The sequence below is a fragment of the Amblyomma americanum genome, chromosome 4 (genome assembly GCF_052857255.1).
Source record: "Amblyomma americanum isolate KBUSLIRL-KWMA chromosome 4, ASM5285725v1, whole genome shotgun sequence".
Taxonomy (NCBI): domain Eukaryota; kingdom Metazoa; phylum Arthropoda; class Arachnida; order Ixodida; family Ixodidae; genus Amblyomma; species Amblyomma americanum.
The window spans coordinates 138,908,036-138,926,725 of NC_135500.1; the positions used below are offsets into that span (position 1 = coordinate 138,908,036).

Sequence of the window (18,690 nt, forward strand, 5' to 3'; positions counted from 1 at the left end):
TGTAAACTGGCGTTTTTTTTTCATGCAAACAACGTTTCACTCTGTCCGCGCTCCTCCACAGTTCGCACAGCACTTCTGTAGAGGTCCCGTGACTCCCACAATTCACTCTGCTTTTGTAGAAGTGCAGCGACTCTTGATAAAGAACTGACCTATGGCGCAAGCTTTACTCTTTCCTAAAATGTGTTGCAGCAAGAGCGTGATTACAGGCAATGCAACGGTGTTATTTTTTTTAACACATTTACAATGCCTAGATTTCAGAGTCAACTCGGAGCAGATGGCCACTCTGCCGTATGCGACCGATAACAGAACAGGAACTTCAGGCTGTAAATTTGCCTGCCTCTTTAGGGAAAAATACAATCGACTGGGCCGACCCTTGACCTCCTTTCTTGCTCTAAATCGTCAGTGCTTAACCTCCAGCTTTCATTGTTTCTTGCTCCTGCTCTTTTAAATCACTTTTCTTTTCCAAAACATTTTTACGAGTTCTAATTTATGACAGTGTATTACTGAACAGCACGAGCACAGCTCTCTGACTGCCCATACACGAAGGTTTAAAATGAAAAAGGCGATAAAAACGTTCGTCTGCCCTTGGACTGTCGGCCTATCTAGCTTAAATGCTGCCAAAAGTTTTTCTTTTTTTTCATCCACAGATTTCACGTTGTCAATATTTTCCCAGAGTGGCAGCATACTGCGGGGACCGTTCGTCGCAGGGACCGAATAAAAACAAAGGCTGGAAAACGTGAGAAGGTTATTGAGGCCCGCTAGCGGGAACAACGCTGGGACAACGCAGTGGATTTCTCCAGCACCTGCGCGGCCTCGCGGCTGCCTGCGGTGCGATTTGACAAATGAACTCCAATAAATGGTGCTGGTGCCTCGGCGCTCCTCTCTGGGGCGGTACTGTTTTTTCAGATATTGACCCATTTGCTCCCTTTTTTTACAACTGCCCAAGTAAAGAGAGTCAAAGACATGGACGTCGAATTTGCAATACGGTGGGATACGCTAATATATTCAAGACTGCCTGATTTTCTTACCGCAGATCTGCATATCTGTGTTCGTCTTTGTGGTGTGTTCCCAAATAGAAAGAGAGAGCGCAAGCCATAGCTAATATTTAACGCCCTGCAAGGTCTACGTAGCCGCAAGCAAACCGTATACTTTTTCGGTGCTAATTATTAATTGGCGCGAAGAAATCTTTTAAACTTTTCAGATTCTCGTAAGGAGAATGGTGAGATAATAAAAAAAATGTTCTCAGCCTCCCAGGTGATCAATTATTCAGTTCCTGTCGACAGCTCATATGTGCGCAATTATCTCAAATGTAGTTATTTCAAATGATTAATAAGTATTCCTTATGTAAACGAACCAGCAGTTCTTAGGCATTTTAAAGTTCTTATCCTTGCCAAACAAAGAAGCGAGCTATACGAGCACCGAGCGCAGCCGTACCAGGGTTGCAGTAAATGTAGTGGGCGTACATGTCACATTCCTCGGTACAGGTGGTCACGTGCAAGGTTTTTCAAATTTATGCACATTGTTAATGCGTTCATATGGGAGGATATGACGCCTCCTATGCTGGGACTTGACTGTGTTCCAATCGCATGAACGAAGGGCGAGGCATGTCCTGGGGGACAAAAATTACCAAGGCGGGTATAAAAGTAGAGAATGCGGGAAAAAAGCTAAATATGACTAATACGGCAATAAAGGCCGTCTCTAGAAGAGTTTTCGAGTATTTAAGTCATTTCGGAGGTGATGCAGGGTGTTATAGGTATAGTGACGGCACTGTGACGCTCTCACTCCGCGTGCGCACGTGAACCAAGTCGGGAGAGAAGCTGTGAAGGGGGTAGAAAGGCTAGCACTCACCCACACACCAAGGAAGACAATCGTTGGACTTTCTGAGCGTTTGCAAGAGATCAACCATAGATACACCATTCCCAGATCAAATGAGAGCATTCAAATTACATACACATGCTATACAAATGTCATTCACATAAAACACACATGTCTTACACATACGCACCACAAAGGCACACCTTACCCTTTCCTCTATGCCTCTCACGTACGCCACTGAAAGTTGGATGACACATTTTGACCGTGTCAGCCGCGTTCATTGCCTACCCGTTACTGCCAATTCTTGCTCTTTAGTATAACTTTTACCCTCTGAGTATGGGTTAAATGTGCGCAACGGCACACAGCGTTCAAGAAACCAGATGGCGTTCACAGCATGTTATACTGCGGCTCATATTTTTATCATATCGCAAGTACTATTTTTCGCGCACAAGCAGCTCCTCAATGATCATTTCCCTCTCGAGAAAAATTGTTCCGCTTAAACCTTTCTACTTTTTTTCCGGCAGTCTCCTCACCAGTATACGGAGTCTCCAGCGCCCCGCTCACCCTCCCTATAGCATACACGACCCACGCCCTAATATTCGTGCTTTGTCTTCAGCAAAGCCATATTTTTCTCTCTCCCTCACTTCTGCACTCGATCAAACCGAAAGAAAGCGCTTTCACCCCAAAAGGAGGCGGAAGACGCCCCGCCATTGTATCGCTCCACAATGAACGCGGACGGCGGTGGAATCCGCGTCCCGAATACTGGAATTTTCCGCACTTCCCGGAAGCCGTTTCTCTTGACCACTGATTACAAATTCAAGCTTCCCTTCCCTCTTACGCAGCATGCATATTCGTCCATTATACAGAAAGTCCGCAGCTTCGCGTATCGCAAGAGGAGCAAATTAGTGCGTGCGTTTCGACGAAAGATAAATCACGCCGTCGGTGAGCCGGATTTCATGAAAAAAATGTTAATGAAAGAAGGGGCGAAGCAGATGCGCTCGTATTGGTGAGGGGAAAAAAAGATTCTTTCTTATTTCTACTTCGTTTTTGCTTTGATCTCGTGTTTGGCCCAATCGGAGAAGGCAAACCAACAACGAATAAGCAATGGTCATGAGCAAAGTCAGTGCGCCTTAAAAAGAAGCCGAGATAATAGGGACGTCCAGGCATGCTGCACATTGTGCTATGGCGCCGAAGCGCGCGCTGTATTGCATTGTCCGGCTGCTGCAAGCCACAGCAGTTAAGCTGCTTGATGACAACTCCCTTGTCGGCACTTTTTTGTGCTTCTTGAGTTATGGCGTATTATCTCTCGCCCTCCTCTTTCTTCCTTCTCGCCTTCCACTTCCTTTTTCCGACCTCCTTTCTTCCAGCTTCCTTTCTTACATCTGTCCCAGCTTCCCCTTTTTTTTTTCCTTGATGAGGGATGCAATCCGCAATGCGATCTTTGATATCGTGCTCATTGTTTAGCATGTTTAGCATGTTTAGCACGTAAACAATGGCCGCCGAAATAAGTAGGAATGGCTGTCTGTAGCGTCAAGGCCTCGTTTTTGTGTGTAGAAACTTATTTCTCTCTTTAATAATAATAAGAATAATAATAATAATTGGTTTTTTTTGGGAGGGAAAGGAAATGGCGCAGTGTCTGTCTCATATATATCTTTGGACACCTGAACCGCGCCGTAAGGGAAGGGATAAAGGAGGGAGTGAAAGAAGAAAGCAAGAGGTGCCGTAATAGAGGGCTCCGGAATAATTTAGACCACCTGGGGATCTTTAACGTGCACTGACATCGCACTGCACACGGGCGCCTTAGCGCTTTGCCTCTTTATCTGAATTCGTTTTTTTTTCTGGCTTTCTGCAGCGCTCATGATTTGATAGGGACATAAAACATGGCGAACTGTTTGCCTCATAGGTACGTAGCTTTTTTTTGTTTGTCGACGTATTTTTACAGAAAATTCTAGTTTTATAATCACAATTCTCCTCGTCGGAAGTAATTTCCTGCATGTTCGGCAGCTCACGCCATCCAAGTGAAAGGTGGCGTGAGCAAAAAGGAAATGGTAGTGAAAAAAAAACGTAACTTTTAAGTAATCATGATATCATGAGTCAATTTAGGGAGAGCTTCGATGGCATTGATGGAGGACTTTTTCACGCTCCGCCTGTTTTAAAAAATATAGGCGGCGCATCCTATTGCGCATAGAAAACGATTTGCGAATAAAGTGTAAAAACTCTATCTAGGTGCAATAAAACGAACGTATTACAGAGCTGTGTTTTTCTTTATTTTAGTTTTTTCGTCCCATTAGGTGAGGCTTTTTGATAAAAAAAGAGAAATTAAATTACGAACGACGAACATTGAAAATAACCACTGCTTAAGCACCGAATAACGTGTTTGAGGAAGTGCTCTAGCGTTATCTATACAAGACATTGGAATGAAAATCTAGCGATGCACTTAGCGAAATATACCAGGGCGGGAACTTTTCTAGTCTTGATTGAAAAAGCATTGCGTAACTTCATAACGATGCTGCCATTGTTCTTCTCATATCGCATTTATTAGAGAAAGAACGTGCCTACGATAACTGGTGGCTTACATTTTTCACATGAACATAAAGTAGGTGATTTCTTTTATAAAGAACAAGTTTATTAATTCTGAACAAACAGTCCGACATGTAGAAAACATTTGCAATGTCCCAAAACTAAAATTTTCTTTTTCTTGTTTCAGTGAAGCTTCAGAAATGGAGTCACTAGTTATTTTGTAGTTTTCTTGGTTATTTTTCAAGGCCTCTAATTATAATGTAGTGAAGTATTTACTTTCCCTTAGTTTCACTTTGTTCTCATCACGAGAATTTTCAGGCATTTCTTAAAATCGACTCTGGAAGTAAATGAAGGGAGTTTTTTAGTCTGTTGTAATGTTCATGAGAGCCGTTCCAATTAAAATGTCGGCGTATTAAGATGGCGTGGAAGTTCTTAGTTACTCTTGCCCTTAAATCGCGTGACACATCATACAAGGCGTCTTCTCTGTCTTGTACAGCGAGTACGGTGATAAGACCCTCCGCTACGCCGCATGTGATCCGTCATATATTGTCAGCACAGTACCAGGTTGTTTATGAACATTAGTACTGCTGCCAGTCGAGCACCTTTCCTTTTTTTGTGCTGTGACTCGCTCTTTATATCTCTACTTCCCACCCGCCTGCGCGAGCCGCATAAAACACAGATCAGTACCGCACTGAGATATTTCATACCACGTTGCAGTAAGGCACCAGACGCCTAATAATAGCGCCGCGGTGAAAGTTCTTTACGTTGCGAGCAATTAATAACGCCCACCTAGTCGAATGCCTGTGCCTTTAAGAACACGAGTAATGCTTGTAGGCAAGAGCATTTTGTGAGGACTTCGCGTCTGTGTCGAACTGCGCAGGTCTGCCATACTGTAGCGGTGGGTACAACCACGGGCAATAATTTATTTGAGTTGCATCGGTTAGCAGGCTTGAAATTAGTACCTAATTAGTACCTAAATACCTACCTTAGCCAATGTCAGATCTAGTGCTTCATGCACCTCGTGTAATCAGTGCCGCTTCTACGTACTACTATGGATGCCAGTAATTTAACCGGCCCGTTAACGAGAACCTGTAGCGGCTCTTCTCCTGCCAACTTTAAGTGGTTACACGTGCACGCATGACGTGCAAACTGGTATAGATTGTTGGAGGATAAAAAGAAACGGTGTGAAGTGAAGAAACGCTGGAAAAGAAACTGGGGGGATGGGGGGGGGGGGGGGAGGGGGCGGCTGTACCGCAAGTAAAGGGCATAAACTTCAGGACGCTTTAACGGCTCGGCGAAAGTTAGTTGATCCGTTCAGCTCACACGCTGCTCCAGGCCCAGGCTCACGAGCATAATAGTGTGAACTCGCGGGTGATTTAAAAACCGGTTCCACCTAAACAGATTGAAGCGTTTAGACTGGGCAAAGCCTTGCAGGTTTTCTTCCATTAGTGCCAGTCCTCACTTCTTTATTTCTTTTTGTCGCCACCAACGCTCTTTGGGAGTGGGAAGGGACGCGGGGGCTGCACGCTGCCTATTATTGATTTCAGCCCGAATAACCGTCGTCGTTCCCAAATCCTTCAACGTCGGCGCACATAATGAACCTGATCCATCACCCGAAGGTCACCGCGGGCAAAGCGGCGCACTTCCCGATGCGTCGAAAACACGACTTGCCGACATGAGTGAACACGCCTTCCCGGCGCCCTTGCTTCGCTCTAGTTAGTTTCTTTGTTTATTTGTTTGTTCTTGTTTAGGTCAGGAAGACCGCGCGTTTCCATGTTAAGCTGCCGATAATTAGAAATAAAGGCCCTTAATCTATTTTTTCTTTCTCGAGCGTTTTGTGTCGTTGAGCCCTGCAGGGTGCTTTCAACCAATTTTCGCTAGCACGCGCTGTGGCACTAAATCTCATGCGCCCTTTCGCGTTCAGCTTAATACTAGGTCTATTTCGAACATACACAAGGCACCATGAGCCATTTCTAAGCATCATTGGAATATTGCAGGTAATGTTGCATGCACTAAAATGAAGAAAAAAGACAACTGTTTGTTATCTCGCGTTATGTCTGCTGATCGCGGCCCGGTGGAGAGCTTCGCATATCAGTTAAACCAAATTTTAAATCGTGCTCTTTTTTCTATAGAGGTGGAGATTACTTACTACCAACCACCGCATTACGGAGTGATGACAAAGTTCTCTTAGGCAATATTAATGTGCCTTATGCATTTCCATTATGTCTAATAAGTTTCACTTCCAAAGAAAATTACACTCTCCTGATCTGCCCTGCACCAGTTCTTTAACTCTGTTTTGTTCCAAATTTCCGCAAGTTGGCTGCTCCCAAAAGCCAATCATCACAAATCTTGTAGTGGTGAGTGGATGTGCGAAGGTCGGAAGGCCTTATACGTAAAGTCACAAAGACGGCCACCTAAACTCGCTTTCCGTACCACGAACAGGGCTAAAACTCTCCCAGACTATTGGAGTCCACGTATTTTTGACGAGTTAATATGGGCAGCGAAGTGATAAAGACCTCGGCTGTCCCAACTAGATGTTTATTTACCTGCGTTTTGACTTCAGGTCACCTGCCAAATACATAATGCGGTGAGGCCGAAAGAAAAAACACCCGCATCATGGTTATGTCGTAGGTTCTAGTTTAAGGCAGTGCAAAGGTAGAAATGACTCACTAAGGGCCTTTATTGATTGCTTTCTAGTTTCGTGACTTTTTGTGCAAAGGCGTCTTGTGGACACGCCTTTCCATTTGTCGTATTACACGAATGGCTCTGAAGAATTTTTTCTTTTGCAGTAGTGCAGCTTATTGCACGCGGAAAGAGATATTCAGCTACTGTCAGCCGATTGAGCACTGACATCTACAGATATTTAGTAGGATGCGTACAGTCGCAGTACGAGCGTGGCCACCACGGCATGCCTCCTGCACCGCTGGGGGCTTCAAACGTCACTGTTGTTTTAAGGTAATGGCGGTCTGGTTGATACATTTGGAGCTCCGAAAAATATTGTCCAATTTCCGCTCCACTGCACACCTGTGTATACTTAAGCAGACCTAATAACTAAGTGATTTTTCGCATTATTTTTGGCGTGTTTCTTCACGATTTCCAATTGTGAACGCCTCGTGGACACCTTCCTTTATGGTCAGTTATGCTCCGGAAAAACAACGCGCCCGTATCAACAAGGCACGACTGTAATCCAAAAAAAAAAACGTCTTCAAAATCTAAATTAAACCTGGAAGTTTCATGGCTGATGTGAATTCACCTGAGAATTGAGATCAAGCGGATGCTGTGCTAAAGCTTTACGCTTTAGCATACCAGGGGCCGACCTGCTGAATGTGCTTGATTAAAATCGCGTTAGCTCTTTCTTTTCACTTTTTTTTATTTGCAGTTTTCCTGAGAGCCACTTCACACGTAACCATATCAAAGAGTTTTGGTAATGCACGGTCTGCGTCACACCTGTGCAGAGCGCTGGAGCAGTGCACTCCACGCAAGAACTGAAATTTTACCTCAACCGATGGCTTCCGGATTACGAGCTTCTGTCTAGCTTGCTTGTAAATCTGCGTCTTCCTACTTCCGCACAAAGGTTGCCTTTAGAACCGAGCAGCGGCGGCGACACTCGCTCTGTTTACAGGGCAGTGCACCGCCCAAGCGCTCTACACAAGCATGGCGCAGACTGTACGCCGCAAGAAATAATAGAACACAGAATGGCGTTCATCGTGGAACACGTTGCGCACTTTAGACTTAAAATTACACGCACTCGAAAAGAGCAACGAAATGGATTTGAAACAAGCGTGAACATTGTGAGCGCACGGCAAATGAAGTTCATGAGCGAGACGTTGGGCGCCGAGTAATAAAGGGCTCGAAAGCATGAGCATGTCACTACTTTATTATAAACAGGAGCATCCTTATATCCGTAAAAAGGTTAGAAATTAAGAGATTTATATCCGTAAAACACACCCATAGCACCGAAACATGAATGCTAACGAAAAGACCAAACATTTGAACGGGACCTACGTCCTGGCAGTTCACAGAAGTCAGCTGATAACAAAGTTTGAGAATTATGATTATGAAAATGACGACGACGGTGATGATGACCGTTAGTCACGGTTGTTGTTGTTGTTGTCGTCGTCGTCGTCGTCGTTGTTGTTGTTGTTGTTGTTGTTGTTGTTGCTGCTGCTGCTGCTGCTGCTGCTGCTGCTGCTGCTGCTGTTGTTGTTGTTGTTGTTGTTGTTGTTGTTGTTGTTGTTGTTGTTGTTGTTGTTGATGTTGCTGTGGTTGTTGTTGTTGTTGTTGTTGTTGTTGTTGTTGTTGTTGTTGTTGTTGTTGTTGTTGTTGTTGTTGTTGTTGTTGTTGTTGTTGTTGTTGTTGTTGTTGTTGTTGTTGTTGTTGTTGTTGTTGTTGTTGCTGCTGCTGCTGTTGTTGTTGTTGTTGTTGTTGTTGTTGTTGTTGTTGTTGTTGTTGTTGTTGTTGTTGTTGTTGTTGTTGTTGTTGTTGTTGTTGTTGTTGTTGTTGTTGTTGTTGTTGTTGTTGTTGTTGTTGTTGTTGTTGTTGTTGTTTTGGTCACATGGCACATACCCACGACGGCGCATTCGCCTGGGTTCAGTGGGGAGACTCCATAGAATAGCGTAAACTGGTGTCAAGCTAATGATTGTGCCTTGGGTGAAATTTCAGAGTAATTTAAAAGAAAATGAAGAAACAAAATATCGGGAGAGAATATCAGAGAATTAAAAAATTAAATATATGAAAATATTCAAACGGTCTTTTGAATGAACGGTTAACATAGCCTGATTATTCTGTGCATACTCATCTTCATCTTCGCCTGCCTCTTTTTTGGACGAGTCGTACCGGCGCGCATTTTTCTAAAGTTTGGAAGAGAAAATCCGGGACAAATGTGGCACCGAAAAATAAGGGAACAACGCGACGGTATAGAATAGAGCAGAATACAAAAAAGGTTTCCGAGAGAAAAGGAAGGCAAGGAGGATAGGGAAAGGAATGCGCGAGTGAAAATAATCGCAGGGAGATGACGGCAAACCATCCTTTTCTGCTGAACAGCTCCGAATGCGCCAGTTTTTCACGAAGCAGGTGCATCTCCCCTTATAAATTAATCTTCCCCAGTCAAGGCTGCGCGCACCTTCAATTTCCCGAATCGAGACCGCCAGCACCCGTTCAGGCAGGGTGAAAATAAAAAGAAGGTGGGCTTCGCACCTGCCCGCGGCACTCTGCCGGCACCGGCCGGAGATAGCCGGGAAAACGCCTTCATTTTCAAGGTCTTCGCGCGCGCGAATATATATCACCACTAACCCCGCCGCCGCCAACTCCGACGTATGTGGGGCAGACGGCGCAGACTCAACCCTAGCAGGCAGGATGCGGAGCGGACGTCTTTCTTTTTATCTCTCTTTCTTGCTTTCTAAATTTTGTGTGAATTTATGGAACGAAAAGTTTTTTTTTTTTTTTACCGGGCTCGCTTTATTGACTGCAATGCTTTGCGAGTGCCGACACACTTTTGTTTAATTTCGCACGCACACTATTAACAATGGCCAAAGAACAATAACATTTTGTTTATATCGTTCTGGTCTGAAAACCCACATAAAGAAAATATTCGATTCGGTTGTGCTTACAAATTTTAGCTGTTAAGGCACATACGCATGTGTGTGCCTATATAGATGAACGTTTTGGGCCATACGCGAATCAATTATAAGCTAGCGGCCACGGACGCAGACGTAGCGGCGCTAGGGAACGCCCTAAATTTTATGTTGTAGTTATTTGTTGTTTTGAATCCTGTCGAAGAGCCTACCATCTGAAATTATTTACCAGTTATTCTTGCCTCCTATTGAGAGGAAAATTTTTTGTTCCCTATGCTTTCTTTGCCTTCAAAGACTGTCGGCTACTGAGCGCTTACACACATACTGTGGATATTTTAGAAAAGGTATCGAACGTATAGACAGGCCTGTTAGGTTATTTTCCACGTAGTGACAACACAGGCAAGAATTTTCCGCCTTCATTGAAGTGATAGGTATTGCACTTCTGCTCGTATGAAAGATACGGGCGTGGTCTAGACAGTACGTCATCCTTTTGCAGAGCCGCCAGAGGGCTGCGCAACTATAAACGCTTCAGACTGATTTCGAAACACTGACAGCCTGCTGCGCAGCAAAAAAAAAAAAACTGTACGAGCGGATGCGACTCCAAATCTAGTATTCTCTCTGTCTCACTGACTTTATTGAAGCGAGGAAAGTCAAACACGGCACTGTTTGCTTTCACAAGATATATGGCGACGGTTGATCGTTGAGAGAGTGAAATATTTGGCGGCGCAGGTTCGACGTCAGTGGCTTGAGTCTGACGAGCACCTTTTATCGAAAGCAAACAATGTCGGCGGGATCAAGAACAACCTATTTCGCAACAGTTCTCAAAGGCAGGGTGAACGACCTCAGTTCCTCTTTATTGCCGCGTAGTAAGAAACGACGTCGTCCAGTACAATCTGGCTCCCTTCTCCTTTTTATTTTTGTATCATTCATTGCGATAGTTTTCTCTACGTTGTACTGTTGAGCATGTTCATATATTTTTGTCGCGTCAGAGACGAATGACCTCGAACCAATTTCGCAGCATCAGGTCGTAAAATCAATTTCAATTGATGCGTAAACTTCACATTATAATGTAACAACTCGTGTTTTTCGCCATAGCCATTTGCTCTGCGAACTATAAAAATTACCTCCAGATATATATAAAATAAAAGAGCTATTCATTTATAACTGGCACTTTTCTGCACGTTGGATATATGCAGTTTAGCATAGGTCTTCTTAAACATGCCGCATCAAAGAGCTGCTGTCGATATCTACCTCATCAGCTCAGTGGCTGTAGTCTTCTGCTACGGAGAGCGCCTTAGCGTGGGTGCAGTTCTCGGACACTGTGGCTTCATTCCGATGCAAATGAAAATTAAGACGGTTTTTTACAGACATTCTAGAATGGGTTGAAGCGGGTGTGTTTAAGCATTTTCTAGCTCTTCCCTACAGGGTGTTCATAGTCAAAATGTGCGTTTACCAGAATGATTTATTAGTTTTTAAATGTTACAAGCACTTTGTGGTCTAGTAAATTTGTGGCTGCTTGGCCAAGAAATGTTAGAAATAAATTTCCCACACAAAGTAAGAAACAATACGTACGTTACCGCCTGATTACAAGCAGAAGGATTTCGACAAGCTGTCTCGTATTTCACCCCTTTCCTTTCAAACACACGCACGCATGCCCGCCCGCCTGCACGCACGCACGCTATTCAAAATTTTTTGGAGGCGATACGTTAGTCTGAGACAAATTATTAGCTGTGCAAGCTGCATATCTGAACCTTCGCGGCCTTCGAATAGCATTCTCGTGAGCTCTCACCGAGAAGTATGGATGAGCAGGCGATGCAGTTCTGGAATAGTTCCTCATGCTCAAAACCTTACGTGCATAAGCACTTCATAAAGTTGAATGGCGCAAGGAAACAAACACTGGAAGACACAGAGACAGGAAGAGCGCCTACTATCAACTAATTCTTCCGCACTCATTCTTATGCAGTACTTCAGCATAAGAACTTCGGACATCATGACAAGCAACCGAAAAATATATCTTTCCGCGCAAAAAAAAACTCTTTTTATTGCAAAACATAAAATCAAAGAGTTGAAGCAAGCCGATATATGTGTTTTCTCCTGACACACATACCGGGAACGGGAGCGAACTGTCACCATAAGCGAGATATACCGTGACGCATTGAGGTACACGCCGCCGTCCGCGGACACCCGAACCAAAAGAGCTCGGCGCTCTGAATCGGTCTGCCAGGGTGTCCGCAAAGCGCCGTGGGAAATGGATCTCGCCACCACCAAGAGCGCCAAAGCAGGACGCCGCCTCTTTGTTTCTATTATTCACGAAATCTCTCTCAGCAAGAACAACAATGGCACGTACGACCGAGACAGGCTAGTGCGCTCTACTCCCATCAGGTGTCGCCTTCTCCCGCCATGGTGATGCAGGTTAGTCATCCATCACGTGACAGACGATGCGTCGCGCGTGCCTTATACCGCGAATCCCACGACGAGGACGACATCCTCTAGATCACGACTCGGTGAGCTACCGAGCGCGCGAGAAGCTGTGGGCGTCACCCACAGCCTGTGTGGCGTGCGCTGCAACACCGCATTCGTCCCCGGTGAGAATACTGAGTACCGCAAGACAGCTAGCGCTTATAAGCCGCTGTCGCAAGCTTTTCGTGCGCTTTTCCGGTCGGCTTTATAAATGGACACCACGGTCTGCTCCTAAAGTTGTTTGTGACGCGGAGAACGGTTGGTTGCGCCAGAGGAACATCGCTCGCAAAGCCCGCCACTCGCAGGTAATCTTGCTGCCCTCTACGTGAATTGGAAATACATCCTTAAATGACAAACTAAATATTTCACATTTTAATCCTCGCACTGGCATGTTTAAGCGCTTTCCCGGGGCCACTCGCTCTTACTCCTTGAAATAATTTTGGACGTGTTTTTGATTAGTTCTGATGTGTTTGTATGTGGCTTTTTTGTCCTTCTGCTACAACCTCATGCCAGGCCGCACAGTGTATAAGTAAATCAAGTAAATAAATATGACTCCCTGCTTATGACGCTCGATTTATAGCAACAATGCAGTTCTGGTTTCCTCGTGAATGAATTTGCAAGGCTCCTAAGTATGGCTAGCCGAGAGTGTCTGCCACAGTTGTTTTCTCCCACGGACACAGAGAGAGAAAGATAACGTTAATCGCTATGAAAATAACTGCCGTATTTCTTACCCACTTTCTGTCAGTGCATTGATGCACAGCATTTAGTTTTTTAGCTCTCCTTTGACTTGTCAGCGCTATGTGAGAGATCACTATAGAGCATTGTGTAAAGCGTTCAGCTGCTAGAACACCCTGGCTAAATAAGCAGATAGAGGCTTCCTCTGGTAGGTTTCACATCTTAATTCGCAGGCAGCGAGCAGTTCGATTTCAAGCCCGGAATTTTTCATGCGACAATATTCACATACCGTTCAATATTGGTATTTTAATTTTGTGTTCCTAAGAATTAAGAGAAGACCACTTCAACAAGCCCCGTCGTGAATACTTCTTAGTGGCAGTTCAGCATCAGACTGCTTAAGTGAAAATACGCATTAATTTTTAACAAGATTATGCTAAAAGCACGGGCTGTCCTACTGTATTGTTCGAAGGCACGTAGGATAAATTTCTTGAGTTTTGCAATATTTACATGAAGTTCAAAGGCAAATATTTAAATATGTCTGATCACCTTTATTTTTTTCCTTAGGACAGCTGCTTCTTCTTCGATCAAACATGTGGGAAAATGTCTACTACACATTCCTCAGTACCAGGGCGATGGATTTTTTCGAGCCAACTAACACGTGCATTCCCGTTGTAACTTTAATTAAATAAAGACTGGACTTTCTTATCGACGCGGTGACTTCCCGGTGCCACCACACAGTCGCAAAGAATCAATTATTGTTTTTCTCTTCGCGAAATATATGTATCAAAATTACCTGTGCTGAATTGCTGAATCACTACTCCTGAACCTGGTTACAGAGCGAAAGATGCGCTGCATCGGGCAGAGACGCAGCTTGGCGTCTGTAACGTTGTGTGCATTCCGCACACTGGATAGGCAGCATGCCCACCCTGCGGGCCTTGCAGGTGGCAGTTAAATAATGGTTGATCGCGAGAGGTTGGTCACCCAATGAACGCTGCGGGCTACTGCTGCAGTGCCGCGCGTGTGTCACAACATTGTCAGCTCTGATGCATGCAGCCTACATCTCTCTTTCACCACCCCAACGTACCTCAAGGCGTAATTGAGGCGTCCACTGACCCAAGGAGCCAGTTATGCGCCCTTAATTTCCTCAAAATCATCGGAGTCTAGAACGTTGTCAACGCCAACGCCAAAGAACAACGCGGACAGCCTATAGGAAGAGGCGAGCGCTCGGTTTCGGCGGTGGCAGCGGCGGCGGCTGAGTGACGTCATAGCTGTCATTTGGTTTTTCCTCCGTTCAAGGCTAAACTCTCGCGCATAGGAAAGAAGTTATGGTGGGGCGTAGCAAAGCTTTCGCTTTAAAAGCATTTCACTTAGTATAGACTTCACTATCACCTAGATAACCAAAAGGAATGAGCAAGTTTTAAAGTTTGCTTTGCCTCAGTAATTGTCTTACAGCGGCAGTGCACGCTTTACAGGAAATGATTTGTGGATGGCTTTAGTAAATGCGATAATATTCTTAATTATGATTTGCTAAACCCTGTAACGGCAGCTACTGTTAACCTAGGCTTTATTATATGTTGCTAGCTTAGTTAATAAATTCCTTATTTTTATTGTGTTCTCAAGAAGGCACCGTAAAAACAGCAAAATGTGCACTGACGGCGGCGATGGCGGCGATGTCAGGCCTGAATTGAAGATTACATTGCAAATAAATGGTAGGGTGAAGAAGGTAATCAAATTGAAGCCTGGTTCGTGAAGCTTTTCCAGGACAACACTTCAGTTACTGGAAGCTGTTGTCATTTTGAAAGAGCATTTCCTTGGGTTCCAGTGTGCGCCTTTTGTTCAGTTCTCTTCTAAAAGAGCCAAATAACAATCTCCAATTCGCTCTTGTTATGGTTTTCTTGCCAAAAACTAGTATCTTCCACCCGCCTAGCTAAAATAATTCCTTACGCTTTTGTTCGGAGCGTTTTCACCAGGCGTCGTGTTCTGATTTTAGTGCAGATTCAAACCGATGGTGTAGTATTTCGTCATCTGCATGTTTTCATTCGTGTCACGCACACCGTAGCTAACTGACAAAGAAAAATTTCCCGCCAGCTTCGCGGCTGGTAGTCTTTCAGCACTGTACACTTCCTTCTTTCACGCTTAATCTTCCGCACTGCTTGCGAACATAAAAAAAATTCGTGAAGTGAAAGGCATGAAGTAGAAACTCATATTGTCGTCTGTGGATAAACATCAAGACGAATTAATGACTACTATCACATAAAAATCACTGTCACAAGGCTAGTGTATTGGATACTGCCTTCATGGGAAGAGCTATTGACGTACTGAAAACTCTCACGAACGACTTTCTGTCCATTCATGACGGTTTTCATGTGAGAAAAAATGCACGCTTTAAAAAATAAAGCCGTTGTGGACATGTGACCCAAATAGCCCTAACCTACTGGCCCCCTAGAGTGGGCGCTCTTTAAGTGGGTGCGTGGTGAGTCGCCATTCTCGAATATGCGCCTGTGCGATCCAATGCACGACCTATGCGGTCATAAAATTCTAATCACCGAAGTAGAGTTAGCTACTTAGAGTAGACATATGGAAAGTGGAGAAGCCGCGCAGAGCAAATACCCTTGAGTTGTCCAGTGACGCTGGCTGTCCAGCGTTGTGCTGTCCTGTGATACGTATTCATAACAAATTCACGTGCGTATTATCCGCCAAGAATGCGAAAGAAATTTTTAGCATTTCGGATGCATGGTTTAAATTATATTTATTGTATTGTGAGGCGGGTATTACATATTATATTTACTCATGTCCTGTTAGGCTTTCATGGTGTTCCCAGGTTAATTATTATTTGTAGGGCAGCTAAGTGGGCATTGCCTAGTTAACATCCGTTCCTTTAATTCCTTTTTTCTCTCTCTCTTTGTCTAAAGACTCGAAAGTAAGCTTCTGGTCGACCCGTCCTTCTACTTTTACCTCCGTCCTGATCTCATCCTATCGCAAGGTCATTGGTGATAAGACGCTTTTGCAGACTAATTTCTTATCTCCTTGCAACACTTTAGGAACATGTAGGCTTTCCTCTATACGAGTCGTGTTTGTCGAGCTTTTCGGGTTAACAAAACAAATCGTATAGCAGAGGTTGTGGAACACGTGTACAAACTCAAAACAAGTTCAGACGACCTGTACCTTGATCCTAATACAAACATTATCTAAGATATCTTGCGCGGATGTAGTGATAATAGTAAATGCTTTCACGGAAAACGAATTTCTGCTTGAAAAAATTGAATGGGCGTTTCGTAAGATTTATTTTATTTTCACTTGAGAAGTTTCGAGTCTCATCACTGCACCACTATAATAAAACAGGAAAGACGCGAATGTTTCTGAATAGAAATTATCGAGCAAAAAGCAATCTTCTTGGAATAACTTGCGGCATCCTTTCCATATCGATTCATAAGAAGTGCTCTGTCACAAATAATCGCCGCTCAGTACAAAGCCCTTTCAATCGAAACATCTAAGGCTTCTTTTTTACAGCCCCACTCATTGCGCTGGCGGTGACTGTAAACGGATGGTAAATATTCTGACACATATTTTACGGTATACTGCCTTCTTTGCTGCAAAGAGTAACAGAGGAATACAGCTTAACAATGCTGTACTGTTGTGAACATGGCGTTCTATTGATTCTTGTGGTTGCCTCTATCGCTTGTTTCATTTTTGCTCTTGTTGCGGTTTTCTTTAATGCTCTTTGACAAACATTTAATTGCATGCCTTTGCTTTAGTGTAATGGGAATTCAATTCTGAGGTCACATTAGTTTTTTGTTCTCTTTTCCAGAGCCCCGAGCGTTGAAGCGAAGACGCTGCCTGTAGCGACTGCCAGGCTGAAGTCTTACGTAAGTTGAAGCTTTGTACCTTGGGACTGAAGAATAAAAGATTTGATGCAACATTTTTATTAGATAAGCGCGAGTCTTATAAAGAAAGCTATTCATAGGCATCAACTTGAATGCTACCTTGTAGCGTTTATTACATAGCGGACGTCTTAAGTGCCTTAAAATGTTTTTTTTTGTTTTTCGTTTTCATTGGCGCGGTTTCTCTGTAAGCCATCATGTACATGCCAGAAGCGCATTAGTGTTTAGAAGTAATAATCCGGCAAGCATATGCTGAGTACTCTAAAACATTGCAAACCCTTTGATAGTCACAAACGTTTTTATGAATAACATTCAATCTGTATTTGAATCATGAGCAAGTGTTGGTATCAAGTGTTCCCCCCGGATTTGTGTGTGGCATTGCACTTTCTAAAGAAGCATTTCTTGGGTGGCTGCTCCAGGCCACTGTGACATGAGCACTTTCTTAGTTCTTTCTTTAATAAAGTGGCAGCCGTAAAAGGTGTATTTTGTGAGCTTAGCAACGAAGATGTTGACGTTGTCTTTAACCGAAAGCTCGCGGACGTCATAATAACCCGTTACCATCTATACTCCTCGCCACTGTCTTCAGTCTTCCTGTCCGACCAAACGATGGCAGTGCTTTTGAGCGTGCGCACATAACAGCCTTTACGCTGGCAGAAAACCGCCCCTGCAAGGCGCAGTCACTATTATCTCGTGTTCCTGGCTCGGGAAAGACTGATACATTTGGAAGTACCAAAGGAACATTGTTTCTATAATCATGTGTTCCAGGCTTCTAAACTGTTTGACACCGTTCATACTTACGCCTGTGTATTCGCGTGTGCCTGGAATGTGCAGCATTGTATTTTTACTTCACCGTTTTTTCCTACAAAAATTGTTGGCACCTCATGTGCCCCACCCGATAGAAACCAGTTTGCGCGTCTTGTACGAAGTAAGACGACCAGACGCTCTAACAATGCCTGCCAGAAAAGAAAAAAAACTGGCCGAACAACTCATAGCCGAGAGTAAGTGCCAGCGTGAAATGCTTCCCAAAATCAGCGTAGGACATTTTAGTAAGCCTCAAAGATGCAGCTAGTTGCGCTCTTTCAATCGGTATGGCGAGGTTATAACACGCAGGAAGGCGTTTGCCCATTTTTCCTCCTCGGTATTAGCGACTTGTTCGGCCGTCTCGTGTTTGCTGGGGGCCGCAAGATGCCGCCGTTGCCGATCAATCGAGATTTCTCGCTCCGGTGTTAAATAGGTGTTGCTTCAGAGACTTTGAAGCTGTTGACTGGCTTTGCAACTACCCAGCCCTTTACAGCCTGGCATCACAACTACTGAGCGTCAGTGAAAAATAAAATTTTCAGTATGACATTAAGGTTACTGCTCAACTCTAGCCTGACGAATGTGCAAAAATATGCCGAAGGTCCTGAACACTGTAATCCCTGCCTTTTTTTTATTTCACCACAGATATTTTTAAAAAAAATTAAACACGCCGCTAACGTTGAACCACTCCATCTATGAGACAGTGTTTGGAATTTTTTCATGACTGTCAAAGGCAGAAAAAGTACTTGTTATGCAAACTGCCAGCGCGCCTACCACTCCGTTATATTCGCTAAAAATGCAATATGTTCGAAACACGGACGCGTAGCATACAGCCTTTTATTTTATAAACACTTAAAAAGCATTTTGCTGTTTATTCTTCTCGAGTAGGCACAGTTTCAGTCTCTTCGACTACTCACAACTCACGTGATGGGATCAAGACACTCGCTTCCCAATTTTCCACTTATTTT

General features: G+C 44.1%; 1 protein-coding gene across 1 annotated transcript in view; it reads left to right on the top strand.

Moving 5' to 3' along the window:
- The window catches only part of Octalpha2R (alpha2-adrenergic-like octopamine receptor), a 619,288-nt gene that overhangs the window by 107,901 nt on the left and 492,697 nt on the right, over positions 1–18,690 (top strand). Inside the window, exon 3 of the mRNA XM_077661821.1 lies at positions 16,852–16,909. The gene's annotated coding sequence lies outside the window, so the exon portion shown is untranslated. The remainder of the gene's footprint in view (positions 1–16,851; positions 16,910–18,690) is intronic.